Raw genomic sequence first — 13183 nt, 5'->3', positions numbered from 1 at the left:
AAAGCTGCAACAAGATAATTGATTTTCAACAGTAAATTTTAGCATCAGATGGGGGGGTTTGTTCGTCGGCCTGTGTTTGTGTTTGGGCTTGGTTTTTAGAGGGAAAGGTTTTAAATACAATACTGAGGAGTACTCCCACAACAACATTCAGGGAAAAAAAGAGATTGAAATGTGACTGTGAAATTCTTGACATGATATTCACATGATAATGGGGGAAAAAAGTGAACAAATTAATGCATGCATTTACAGAGGAGCCCTGGCAGCAAGAACTCTCCTGTAATAAATTTGGGGCTGGTCCAGCCACAGGCTCAGAGTCTTTCACTTAATAGATTTTTGAGGTGGTTCCACATTTCATACAGGTGTCTCGTCACAGCTCGCAACAATTAAGCACCTGAGAGTTTGGGTTCTGGTTAACCACCAAAATTGAGTGTTGTAGGAAGCTAATACTGAGCAGCTGTGCACACAGAGAACCTGAGGCAACTCTGTTCCCTTTGCAAGGATGCATGGCCATGTACGAGTCAGGTGATCTCCTACACAGAAATAATAATAACAAAAAAGGTTGAGATTTACTAAATTTCCAGTTACATGAGACTTATGAATGCTACCAGAATGTAATCAGTGAGCTGATCAGGGAGCATGGGGGTGTGCTCAGGGTGTCTGCAAGCACACCTAGTATCTTCCAGCATCATCTAACATGAGTGTTTCAATATTCAATTTCTGCTTAAAAATCAAATACCCAGTGATATGACCCAAACCAAGATCCAAAAAGCAACTCCAAAGAATATACTTTTAAAGAAAAACAGTATGTTATTCTTGACATTGAGTTTTTTCTGAAATGTTTTGAATTCTAAAAGGCTTGAACAAATCCTGGATCACAGATGTAAGTATTGAAGTGGGGAAGTTTCAACTTGCCTTGGCAGACTTTTCTTTGCTAAAATGAATGTAAACCACACCATCCTTCAGATACTCAAGGAGGGTGAGCAGTGAGGAAAGAATTGTGAGTATGGCACAATCAGACCAGCATGACAGGGTACTCAGTGTCTGTACTGACTGCATGGGGGCAAGCAGACAAAAATCTAACCTTACAGACGTGTGTTTAATCTCATACCTGTGTATATAATTGTATCGCTGTATTTTTGCTCACTAGTCTCACTTTTAAGAAAGGAACGTGCACCAAACATCTGGTTTGTTAATGAGGAGTTAACAAAAGGGAACATAGAGACTGTATAAAGATAGGCACGGTGTCCAGGATAAGCTCAGGGTTAGGGTAATGCTCAAACTGATGCATATACTTCAACTTCTTTTACTCTTCTGCCTGCTAGATTTGTTTCTTTCTGGATAAGGCTAAAATACCTGAAAAAAGGCAAAATGGGAACATTTGCCTTTAGCTAAGAGAGGAATTTTCTTGGGAAAAGGTGTCGGATTTCAAATACCTTTTTACACTAGATGAGTTAACACATAGTACCTTTGGGACATACTGGTTTCCTAAATCACCATATGGGCACTGTCTGATGGCTGAGGAAACACAACATGCGTTATGGTAAAAAAAAAAAAAAAAAAAATTAAAAATTATATATATATATATATATATATATATATATGCACACACACTTATATATATATATTTATATATACCAGTAGATATTACCTGAGAGCACTGTTAAAAACACACAGACCCTATGGTGGCAGTCGGTATCATCATAACCATACTCCTTTTAAAGAAGTCCAGAAAAACATGGAATTTCTCTTTGGGGAAAACCATACAAGATTTCTAATTTCATTTTTAACAACTCAGTTTTAAAAAGTAACGTGAGAGTGCAAAAAATGAGAGATAACCAAGGGGCACAGGATGTACTTCAGAGAAAGCTGTGAGAAACTGATCAAGCTGGTGAGCTCCTTCCTGCCCCCAGGCTCTGAGATATTGCACAGCAAGCAGTAATAATCAAATAACTCACAAGCACTTACAAGGAGTGGGCAAAAGCACAGTCAAAATTATAAATCTACTTTTTCTCTGCAATGGTCATGGATGTAGACTGAGAACTTTTATTCTCAAACTCAGAAAACGACTTTCACCTCTTTTTAGCTCAAACTCTTTATTCACTTCCAACAAGGAAGATTATGACTGACAGTGTAGAAGTCCCATCTGTCTGCTCTCATCTCCTTGTCCATCATCTTTCCCCAAATCCTGCACTCTAAATCATTACCTTGTTCCTAATTAATCTGTTCATTAGCTACATTCTGGAATTCTGAAAAACAAATTAGTTTGGCCTTGAATAGATGCTGAAATAAAGTTCATTATGTTAGACCTTTTCTTAATTCATTGCAGAGGGATCAGGAATTGTGTGGATTTATTAGTTAAGTATCAAAATTATGATACTTTAATCCACTTCCTTCCATTTGCTTGTGTTCCAAAAGAGAACTAAACAAAACAAAAAAAAACCCAGCAAAAAAATATTTTTACCCAAAGGTAAAAGACAAAAGATACCCAAGACACAAGAAACACTTTGCACATAACTTTGCTTTTTAACCAGCTTCACCCATAATTAATCATGCCTTAAAAAAAATTCTTTTTACTTATTTCCATCAGTTGCGTGAGAACATCAGACCGCTGTTACATGGATAAAGGTCTTCAACAGCCACTAGCCCTTCCATTTCTCCTCCTGCATTTATGCTATAGAAATTTTGAGAATCCCCAAAATAACCTTGATGTTCTTAGGGCTAAAATAGCTGTCACAAAAGTTTGACATCTTAGACGCATTTATGTGTATAATTGTAACGCTTCCTTATTTCACAGCTCTGATGTCGGAAGAGAGAAGTGTGTATTTATCATACCAAAAGAAAGAACTCAAGCTCCTGCTCAAGTCTCCCATTATGTGACTAATCTACTACCAAAGATAAAGTGAGACAAATTAGTCAGTTGGGCAATAAAGTTCAGTGTCACAGATGTTACTGCCTCATGGAAGTTTTAAAATACTTTACTGTGGATAGTAAACACAAAAATCTTATATTTCTGTGAAAGAACTTCATATGTGAAGCCTCAAAACTCATTAGAAATCCATGTTAACAGAAATATAAGGGATTGTTTTTAATTCAACAGCCCCCTATCATTTCACCCGGTTTTAATTCTGTCTCAGAAATTCTGTCTCAGTTTGAATTCTCTCTGCAGTGATATTCTTACCCTCTCCTGTTCTGGGCAGAAGTTCACCATCTTTCTTTCCCTTTCACTAGCAGTGTCCCTCCTTGCTCTCCAGATCTATTTCAACACTCTCTGAGGTAATTTAGTTTCTACCCTCTGCCTGTCTCAGCTTTGTGTGTTCCAGCTTGTAGCTGTCTCACCTTCCACAGGATCAATAATTTATTACATTGCCTCTTCTCCAGCAACTGCCCTACCTATATAAACCACCTGCTAATTTTAATCTGAACTCCTTGTTTCTCAGTATCTCTTGCTAGCTGTTGTTCTTTGCCTGTGAATGAACTAAGAGGTTCAATTCCTAAAATGCCTTGTCTGTGGTGCCAGAACTTGGCTCCCTCTCAGCTTCACTTCTTCCCAGGGAATAAGAAGGGACTTTCAGCACTTATTGGTCCAGGTGGTCAGCAACTCAGGCAGACCAACAGCCAAGGCAAAGTCATATTCTGTGAGTCAGCCGAGTTATGTGTGTGGGGGTTCCAGTATTTTCCACTGTCAGCTCTACATTGCTTTCACAGCACGCTGTGGATGTGACACAGCTGCGTCTGGGGATCACCCTGCACAGCCACAAAGTCACACTGAGCCAAAGGATCAGCTCTGTCCCAGGTCAGCATCAGGCACCTGACGGGGGTATAAGAGGGGGACAAGCTTGTTGTGCTATAGTTCCTGTCATAATCCTTCCGGCAATCTGCAGTTCATTAACTGCTCGATTTTATTTCTTTTAGTTTGGTTAAACACATTTGAAACTTGGTAACATGAGTCTCTGTGGAATCCTGTGAATGTGGCAATTATCACGGAATATCAATGTCAGCAAATAATTAACTCAGTTACTGCTAAGCACAGCAAGTTGTACTTTTTCCTCCTCTCTCTCAGATGTGAACGCAGCCAATTTATGAGTTACCTGAGGCTACAACTGCCACATTTTGTCTTGGCTGATATGTTCAATAGCTTGGGAAGTACTGTGCTAAACACATAAAATGTTTTGAAATTAGTGGTTTGGAAAAAAGAAACAAACCCCGCATAACACAGTTATGTAACTGAGGGGGTGGTAAAATTAAATAAAAAAACCAAAAGAAAATACTGAAAATGTAGATTTTGCTTAGATCGGACACTTCCATGCTAAACTATAAACATAACAAAAATGTTTCAAGCATCATGCAATAAAGAAATAAGGAGGAAAAATTGCATACATTATTTTAAATGTCAGTGATATTGGCTTCAAAATTCGAAAGCCAAAAAGGATCTACTTAATAATAATCTTTCAGAAGAAAATGAAAAGTAGAGGTGATTAAAAAAGATTCAAATTCAACAAATCCCACCTGTTTGTCTTTTTCTTCGTTTCTACAATATCTATGTTGTGGTAGATTAAAGTTTGTACTAAAGCAATGACGTCGCATTGCTTACCTCAGCTTCAGGGCTTAAGAATGTTCCCACAGTGTTAATTTTTGTTCTGCTTAAATTCATGGATTGTTTGCTTGGAAAACAAAGCATAAAAGTACATGATACAGTGAAATTTTGCAGTAAAAAAACTGTGAAAATCTGCTTCTCAGTGTTTCAGCAAACTGGCTACAATTACTCACACCCTGTGTTTCTATATATCTATGCTTGATATATTTTCTTGTTCAGAAATAAAGTAAATTTGTATAAAGGTCTGGTATCTGCAACATCCTGTACACATCCTGAAGGCCACAAAGTCCTTGTACTGGTGTTGGATGTGTCACCTTGTGCCTTAACTTGGTACTCTAGTTCTTGTCGTGGAAGAGACAATGACTACTGATACCTACGATCTCTCTGCATCCGAGCCACGTTTCCACACACCACTTCCACCTCTTCTGCTAGTTCTTCGGAAAACCTCCCTGCTTACCTGTCATTCTCTGCATGGAAGTTATTCCATAGCTTTGAACTCTCATTTTGTTCTCTGAACTGTTTCTTGTTCTACCACATTATTTTAAACTTAAGAGGACCATACAGAATTTAGTAATTTAAAAACAGGAATAAATCAAAGACATGCACATAAACACAATCATGGTGGGTGTGTCTCTGTGTGTATGTGTTAGCTTCCTCTCATAATTATTCCTACTTCTTACCTTTCCTTTTTCTTTTTTTGTGTTTTATAACCAGTAATGACAAAACTTCACTTCTTTCCTTGCGTGCAGGTGTTTTGTCATTGAAAGTACTGTGATAGCTGCTTGGTGGTCTTTTATTACTGAACTGTGAGCATGCCCCACATGACGTACCAATAAACATGACAAGAAAATGTCAACTGGAAAATATTGAATATTGATATAATGTGATATGGCTTTTTAAAAATCTAGATTCTAGCATAAAAAACTTGGCCAGAAAATTTATATATATATATATATATACTAGGACACGTATCCATACACAAGCACACACACATAAACACACACTAGTGCAGAGCTCACACTACTCCCATTCTGTATCAACCCACCACTACTGTCAGTTTAATTCTTCACATGCCAAACCTCTGGCAAAAATAGGATTTTAAAGAAGTGTACACATCTGTTTATATGACTTGAGTGGTAAATGGTGGGTGGTAAAGTATCACCAGGTGTAATTTCACTGACTCTAATGGTTTGAGACAGTAGGGCATTACAAATACTTATGTGCATAGTTTTTAGGCAGTTTTTAATTTAACACTTTTAATATTCTGAAAAACTCAGAGAGAAGTAAAGGCAAATAGCAAGACAGGCGAGAGAGCGAGGGAACATCCAATTAAGGATGTCAAATGGATTTAAATTCTCTTCTTTCAACTGCTAGAACTACTTATATGTTTGGAAGCCCTGGCTGAAAACTTGTCTACCCTCCTTTAAAAACCATCATTAAATGTCACTGCTTTCTTTGACTTCACTCAGAATATATCATGTTTTCACTTCTGCTTAATGGAAATAAATTGAAAGCTACTTTTAAAACACATTTTCCAGAAATTGTCTTAACGTAAGTAAACGCAAATTGACATCTAAAAACCACTGTATTTTTCCTCTCCCTTGGATAATAGTAGCTATTTTCTAGCTTCTTAAGATTTACAGTTTAAAATTAGGAACTTATTTTTAAAGCACAGCTGACACTGTCCCATAGTGAATAATGTGACACAGAATAATTTTTATCAGAATTGTAAATGAATTTGATTGATTGACTGTTATATGATTCAATAAGTTCTGGTGTGTGCAGTGTGTTAAAATATTTCTTTGAATTCTTTGAATTTGCAAAACAATGCAAAATGAAAGATTTGTTCAATCTACAGTCTATACAGTGAATTAAATAGACAGATTTTGAAGATGTATCTTCTCTTCTCACATTTGTCCTTGTGTGGTCTCCCAATAATTGCAATGCCTTGAGCCTTGTTCCCACTTGTAAATTGTGGATAGCGATTATTTTTTTATGGTGTGACATGCTCTAAGATCTGCATATCAGTAATAAATTTAAAGAGATTTATCTCATTTTCAGAAAATTCACACATTCAAAATAAATATCTTCAGTCTTTTACCTGTAAAGGAATTTAAGATCCAGGGGTCAATGGTCATGAGATGAGATATCTACACAAAATATAAAATACCTCCTTGCAATTAACAATGACCAAACAAACAAAGGTTTAGACAAGCAGAATTTAATAACCTGGAATTTTGCCAGAACAGAGACTGATATATCTGTGTCTGAATTCTTTATTTCTAGCACCAAATAAGTTAGATCTTTATGCTGGATGTCTTTGCAAAAGACAGAAATTCTGGGTGCAGAACTATGGCAATGATTCAGGGCTAAATGAGGAGTAAGAATTTATCTGAGCCTCTAGATCACCCTGTGAAATATAAGATATTTCATCTGAGTACAGACCTGACCTTTATCTCATTTTATTGGTTTAGACAGGAAATGTTACAAATCCAAATCTTTCAGATAAAAATTGTATACTAGAGTAAGACTCTGCAAACTGTAGAGGTGCTAAGTCCATCACGACTCTAACAGGTTTGTGACTGGCAAGATAGGATTATAAAGTTCATAAATTTCATTTGGTTAATAATTACTTAAGGAAATATCATCTTGTGAATTATTCTAGAAGCTTTGTATAACTTAAAATGACAAAGAGTGGGACAATGAGACTGATTTTTAGACGATAGCGCCAAATTCTTATTTTTTCCCTTTGATTTAATATCAGCAAAATAAAGCCAAAAAGAGTACAAATACTCTTTTTTTCTGTATTCATCTGTGTGTACTGTAATCACTGACCTAAAAAAACCCTACACCAACATAAGCTGTAGGGAAAGCTTCAAGCAGCCTCAGCATCACTACACAAATTTGAAGAAAACATCTGTTAAGAAAGACTCAGTTATGGAATTGTCATGATTGATATGATACTAATATTAATTTAATCATAAAAATATTTCTCTTTTTTTATTTTTTAAATGAGAGTCTGACAGGTTCTATGTGTTCGTTGTCACCAGGCAATTGAAGCCAGTATTTTTAGTTCACTTTATTTGCTTGCTATCCAAGTGTGGCATATGCTAACAATGCAGAATGGGGCGCGCTTCATTGCTATTTAGAGCAGCACACTGATTACAAGTTTGTAGGTACTTGAAGCATCAGATTTTTTAACTGTAGAGTGTTTTCCTCAGAGCAGTAAGGGGAACACAGAGAGCAATAAGGGGAAAATAATTTTTTAAACTATAGTGGTCTCTCATCTGTCATGGGCTCTTCAAATTCAGGGTTTGGTTCATTTTTCTAAATAAAGAATGAAGAACTTTGGGTTGGTTTGATATAATTCTGGGACCATCAGATCTTCTGGTTACATACAAGTCTTGTACTGCAACTGCTCCATCAAAAGCTTTAGAGACTGCTCTGTTATATAATTTTTGATGGTTCTACAGAGTAGAGCCACAGCACAGTTAAGACCAGAGATATTAATTCAACAGAGTTACAGTGCAAGAGGATGTCAGGCTTGTCAGGCATGAAATATATCCACTTACAGGTGTCTTCTGTTACATTTGATAACATTATCCATGCTAGGATAGTTTTTATTTTATAGCTCTCTGACACTATTTCACCAGCACATTATGCTCAGTTTCCTCCACCATAATCCTTTATGTTTTCAGCATAACCTGTTCTTGCCTTCTACTTTGGCCAAAACCGTAAGGTAGAATAAAATAGTTCCTGTTCCACTTACTTGCTTTTAACTAGAAGGTCCTGTTGAGATACCTTTCATTCCCGACTGAGTGATCTAGAGTTTGGGAACTGATTTTCTTGTACAGGTATAATCTGCAGCTTCATAAAAGCTTTATGGAAGAGTAACAGGCATGTGTAAGTCCCACCAAGGAGGACTTTTGTTCCCCTACAAACACCTACCACAATATCTACAATCATTGCTCTTATGTTAGAATGCAGGTTTCAAACTCAGAATGTTTCCATTTTCAGGAAAAAAAGAGGAAAATCTGTTTATGGAGAAACTTTAAAACTCTGTAATTTAAACTGAGTTTTGTGTGTATACTTAAATCGGGTTTTTTAATCCTGTCCTCAGACTTGACTACCTACAATATCTGTGGCTCTACTTGAAATTAGAACTGTGTGGTTTTAAAGACTTTGATGGTATAGGAGTGCATATAAAGGATCCACAATACTTTTTTTTCATGCCACAATTAACCGTGAAGTTCATTAACTGGAAAACAGCAGTATGTCTTCAATCTACATTCAAAATCTGGAAGAGTTTTCAAATTATCAGGCCTTGAAAAGTGACTATTAAAGACAAACAAACAAAAAAATAAAGAAAAGCTAGCTAATATTTGAGCACAAGTGCATGGCTTACAAGATGAAGAGGCTTAAATACAGGGTAGTCATGTAAATGCTCCTTCTGCGAGAGTCTTTGATCATTACAGTTCTGACACAGTCAGAATTGAAATAAGAGGTTCTGTAAGCCAGGTGACAAAGCTGCATTTTATTCTTCCTTCTTTCCCAAAAATATTTACAAAAATGATGACAGGTAATCTCTACCAAAAGTAGATCTGAGGTGTCTGTACTACAGTATGAGGGTGGGACTGTTCCCAGCAACCCTGCATAGAAAGGTCAGGACAGATTTCACTCTGTCTTTGTGTCCCCACCAGAACTAATTCTACAAGAGGAAAAGAAGGAGGGAAGAGTGAAAAGTGCAGGACATACTGGTCTCCCCCCCTCCCATACCATGAACTCTCTCCTCACTCTCACTGAGTACAAGAGTCTTTTCTGAAGCCCTGCTGTGTGTGTTGCAAGTTCAGGTTGAAGCTCCTAGATTGGCAAGCACCAAGTTCTAGCTCTCCATGAGGCTCTGTATGTGCAAACCCAAATTAAAATACATATAGAGTAAAAATACAATTTCCACATTCCTTCAGAGTATTTTTTAAGTTGAAAACAGACTGTCAACAGTCTTCCCATTCCATACCTATTCCTCCCATCAGAGATCTTTTTAATTTCTTTTCTTTCAAGACCAAACAAACTCCTTGACCTTCCTCTAGCAATGCACTTGAAGCTTTCTGCTTTGCTTCTGCTCTTGCTACACAACCTAAAGCAACTTCACGAGACTTGGTTTTACTGAACTGCCGCTTTCACCAGCCTTCCTGCATGTGTTACAATACCCTTACCAAGTGGAGGACCTCTCTGAACTCATTAACTGTTGCTTTCAGAAAAGATGAGAGGGGAGTCCTGAGAAGGGAAGATGCTGGGAGTTGGTGCTGGCAGTGGTGAGTTGTCACTTTTCTCTCTGTGGGCGCTACCATTTTCCACAGTATACAAAGTCCCATTTATACAGGTGGCCTTTTCCTTCATCCTTTCACTTCATCACTGACATGCCTATCCTTAAAAAACATACTTTCTCAAAGTCCTCCAGCCAAAATCTCAACCTTGGTTTTTCATTACAAGTAGAACCTGATTAGTTATCTACCTAAGCAAAATATTCCAAGCTAAATTACAGGCAGAAAGTTAATTATTAGTCTCTGTTCCTCTTTAACAGTTTTTTAACGGTTTTTAACTCTCTAACTTTTAATATATTTTTCCAGAAAACTATTACATTGTCCTATTTATTATTTTTTTATTTAATTAGGAATATTTTCCCTATGAAACCAGTCAATTTCTCTTGCATAAATGTCACTTTCTTTAATTGTGTCCTACTGGCACCACAGGGTCACACCCTAGCAGAACAATACCAAGTTTTGAAACAGAATCTTAGGGGGGGAAAAAAAGGACAGTGACTACAAAATTGTAGGCTCGTCTTAAGTGGAGGAACAAATGTGTTCTGTTTAAACTCTCTATAAAGTGTTTATAAAGTATTGCTTAATTTTTTAGCTAATAACAATATTGTTCTAAATAAAACTGTTACTATTTTTATTACAGACTGTCTATGAATTAACTCTGAATGCATTTCCATTTTCCAAAATGTAAGGTACAATAAGAGAGATCTCCTCTCATCCAAAAAAACTTTTCTATTATAAGCAGACAAAAGTCTGCACTGACTATTATTCTGACTTTTGAATAGCTCTTAAAGAAAAAAGATGCCAACAATAAAATATATGGATAAATTAAGTTTCCCTACCAGAATAATATTATCCAGAAAGAATGGATTAGACTGATTAGGTATTGCAGCCTATGTAAATTAGGTTGCTGAAAATATATCTATAGAAATTCATTTATGTATACAATGCTTAAAAGCAAATGAAATTATTTTTTTATTAAAGACATATATAAATGTGTATGTTAAAGCCTTCTTGAGCACCACTAGGCATGAAAGTTTCTTCATGACCGTACCTAAGAGCAATTAACACCAGCCGTGACTAAGGGCAAATGCTGAGTGTCTTGTCATTTCAAAATGAAGAACACTGAGTCACAATGTTCAATCCACACTCAGTTCAATCCTTTCAACTACGGATGTTTTCTACTTAAATAACCTAAGCAAAGAAAAGTGCCCTCCGTTTTCAAGGTAGAGTGTGCTCAGTTTTCTGCAGCAACTGTAATCTCCCAAAAATAAAGCCTTAAATCACTGGAAGTTTTAATCATCTTACATATTTGAACTTTTTATATTAAAATTAAACTGTGATGATGAAGTAGCTTCCTGGTGGAGTCTGCCTCTTCCAGCTGTGACAGGATTATAATTATGTCTTAAATTTCCTTCAATATGCTCCATGCATCCTCAAAAGAATTTTTCCCTATTCTTCCGCTTTCAGGAAAAAGAAAATGGAACTCTGACAGTTATTTTCACATCATTACTATGTTCCTTCGTATGCAAAAGCAAAGAAGCAGAACAGGCACTCAGATACTGGTGAGCTGTTTTCTAGTCTTTTTCGGAATGACTCCCTCTTTTTTATGTCTGTGGCTAAAATTTAGTTGTAATAACTTCCTTTTTAAATGACGAATCAAGCAGATAACCAACTGTTCAAGCACATGAATAAATCAGATGATGTCAGATCTCATGTTACAACACTTGTTCTTATCTCCATCACTCTCACCCCAAGAGGACTATATGCTAACTGTAAAAGAATGTAATACCAAATGCTGTAACCTTTAGTCAGTTTTCATGTTGGTTTTAATATTACATTCCAGTAATAACTACAATTCCTGTGATCTGTTCTGTATAAAAGCACTTGCCCATCTAAGAACTACTCTGTACTACAGCATGTAACTAGCAGACTTGGCGCTTGTAACACACCATGTGTCCTTCCCCAGCAGCCCTCCAGCTGGCTGGCCCACAGCAACAGTGTGTTTGACGGCCCACATAAAAAAATTAAACTATATTTTAGTCTTCCTTGCCTTTTCCGAATAACAAACACAACAGCAGTAATATTTTATTTCCATTAGCACATGTAGCCACAGAAAACAGACAGTACTTTGTCTATGTTGTAGTTTTGGTCTTTTGTCTTTTGAAATTTTGGATTATTTCCAACTTAATTCAGATATCTGCTTGTAGCAACTGTTTAAGAACTTAGCCAAGTACTTTCCCTAGGGAATGGAGGCTGTGCACTGACACCCATATTCACCGTGGTCCCTAGTTTGGGTCTCTCTGGGGTCACATGTCAAACCTGTGGCTGGGACCCTGACCAGATTCTTATCTGGATTCCATTTATTTCAGAGAGAAATAGAGAGTGAAGCTTTGACTATAAAGCCTCACCCCAAATCTATAAACTGTTCTCTGAAACTGCCTGTTTCCCTTGACCAGTGAAAAAGATTTATTAACACACACACACGCACACACACACACATATACACAATGCAGACAAAAAAAGGATTGGAGCTGAACCCCACAGAATAATCCCTGTGCAGGCCTTCTAAACATCAGTGGTAGAACAATAATGGTAAATTATTGCTATTATTATAGAAGTGTAAGAGTGCACCTTAGTGTGAAGTCTTTGCACAATTTTTTCCATCCTCTTTTGGTTAAAAACCATCAAGTAAATGAGATTAGCCAAATGCTGTGGTTTACAGGTATCACAAGTGTAAACAAACAAACAAAAAATCCCCTATTATTATTTCTATGTCAGCTTTTACTGCTGCAGAAAGAAGGAAAAAAAAGGATTTATACTGAAAAGATTCAAAACTTTTTTTTCCCCATAGCCAAAAATTAACTTAAATTATTTTTTGCTATTACTGTAGCAGGATATGCTGCACTTCAAACAACAAGCCCAGTGCTGGCTGGTTACATTGTCTTGATGGAAGTTACAAAAAAAAAGAATATTTTCAGGGGAAGCTGAGAAGTAAGGAGCAGAAGCACGCAGAGGGAAGTGAAGGTCAGTGACAGGAATGGGAATTCCTGCAGAGTGCTGGAAACAGCGAAGTATAGGGGGCAAGGTGCTAAAATAAAGAGGCTATGCTAAATTTTATGCACATGAAAATTTATTCATGATATCCTTCCTGAGCAGTCAGTTAACCACTGGGTGTTGTCTCCCAGTGGAGATAAAGCCTTTATGAGTAAACACTGAAAGAGAGACTACAGGATGGAGTTACATCAACACTGGCATAACTAATTAAGGA

The sequence above is a fragment of the Hirundo rustica genome, chromosome 5 (genome assembly GCF_015227805.2).
Source record: "Hirundo rustica isolate bHirRus1 chromosome 5, bHirRus1.pri.v3, whole genome shotgun sequence".
In the NCBI taxonomy this organism is placed as follows: Eukaryota; Metazoa; Chordata; class Aves; order Passeriformes; family Hirundinidae; genus Hirundo; species Hirundo rustica.
Note: the sequence above shows the minus strand (reverse complement) of the source record.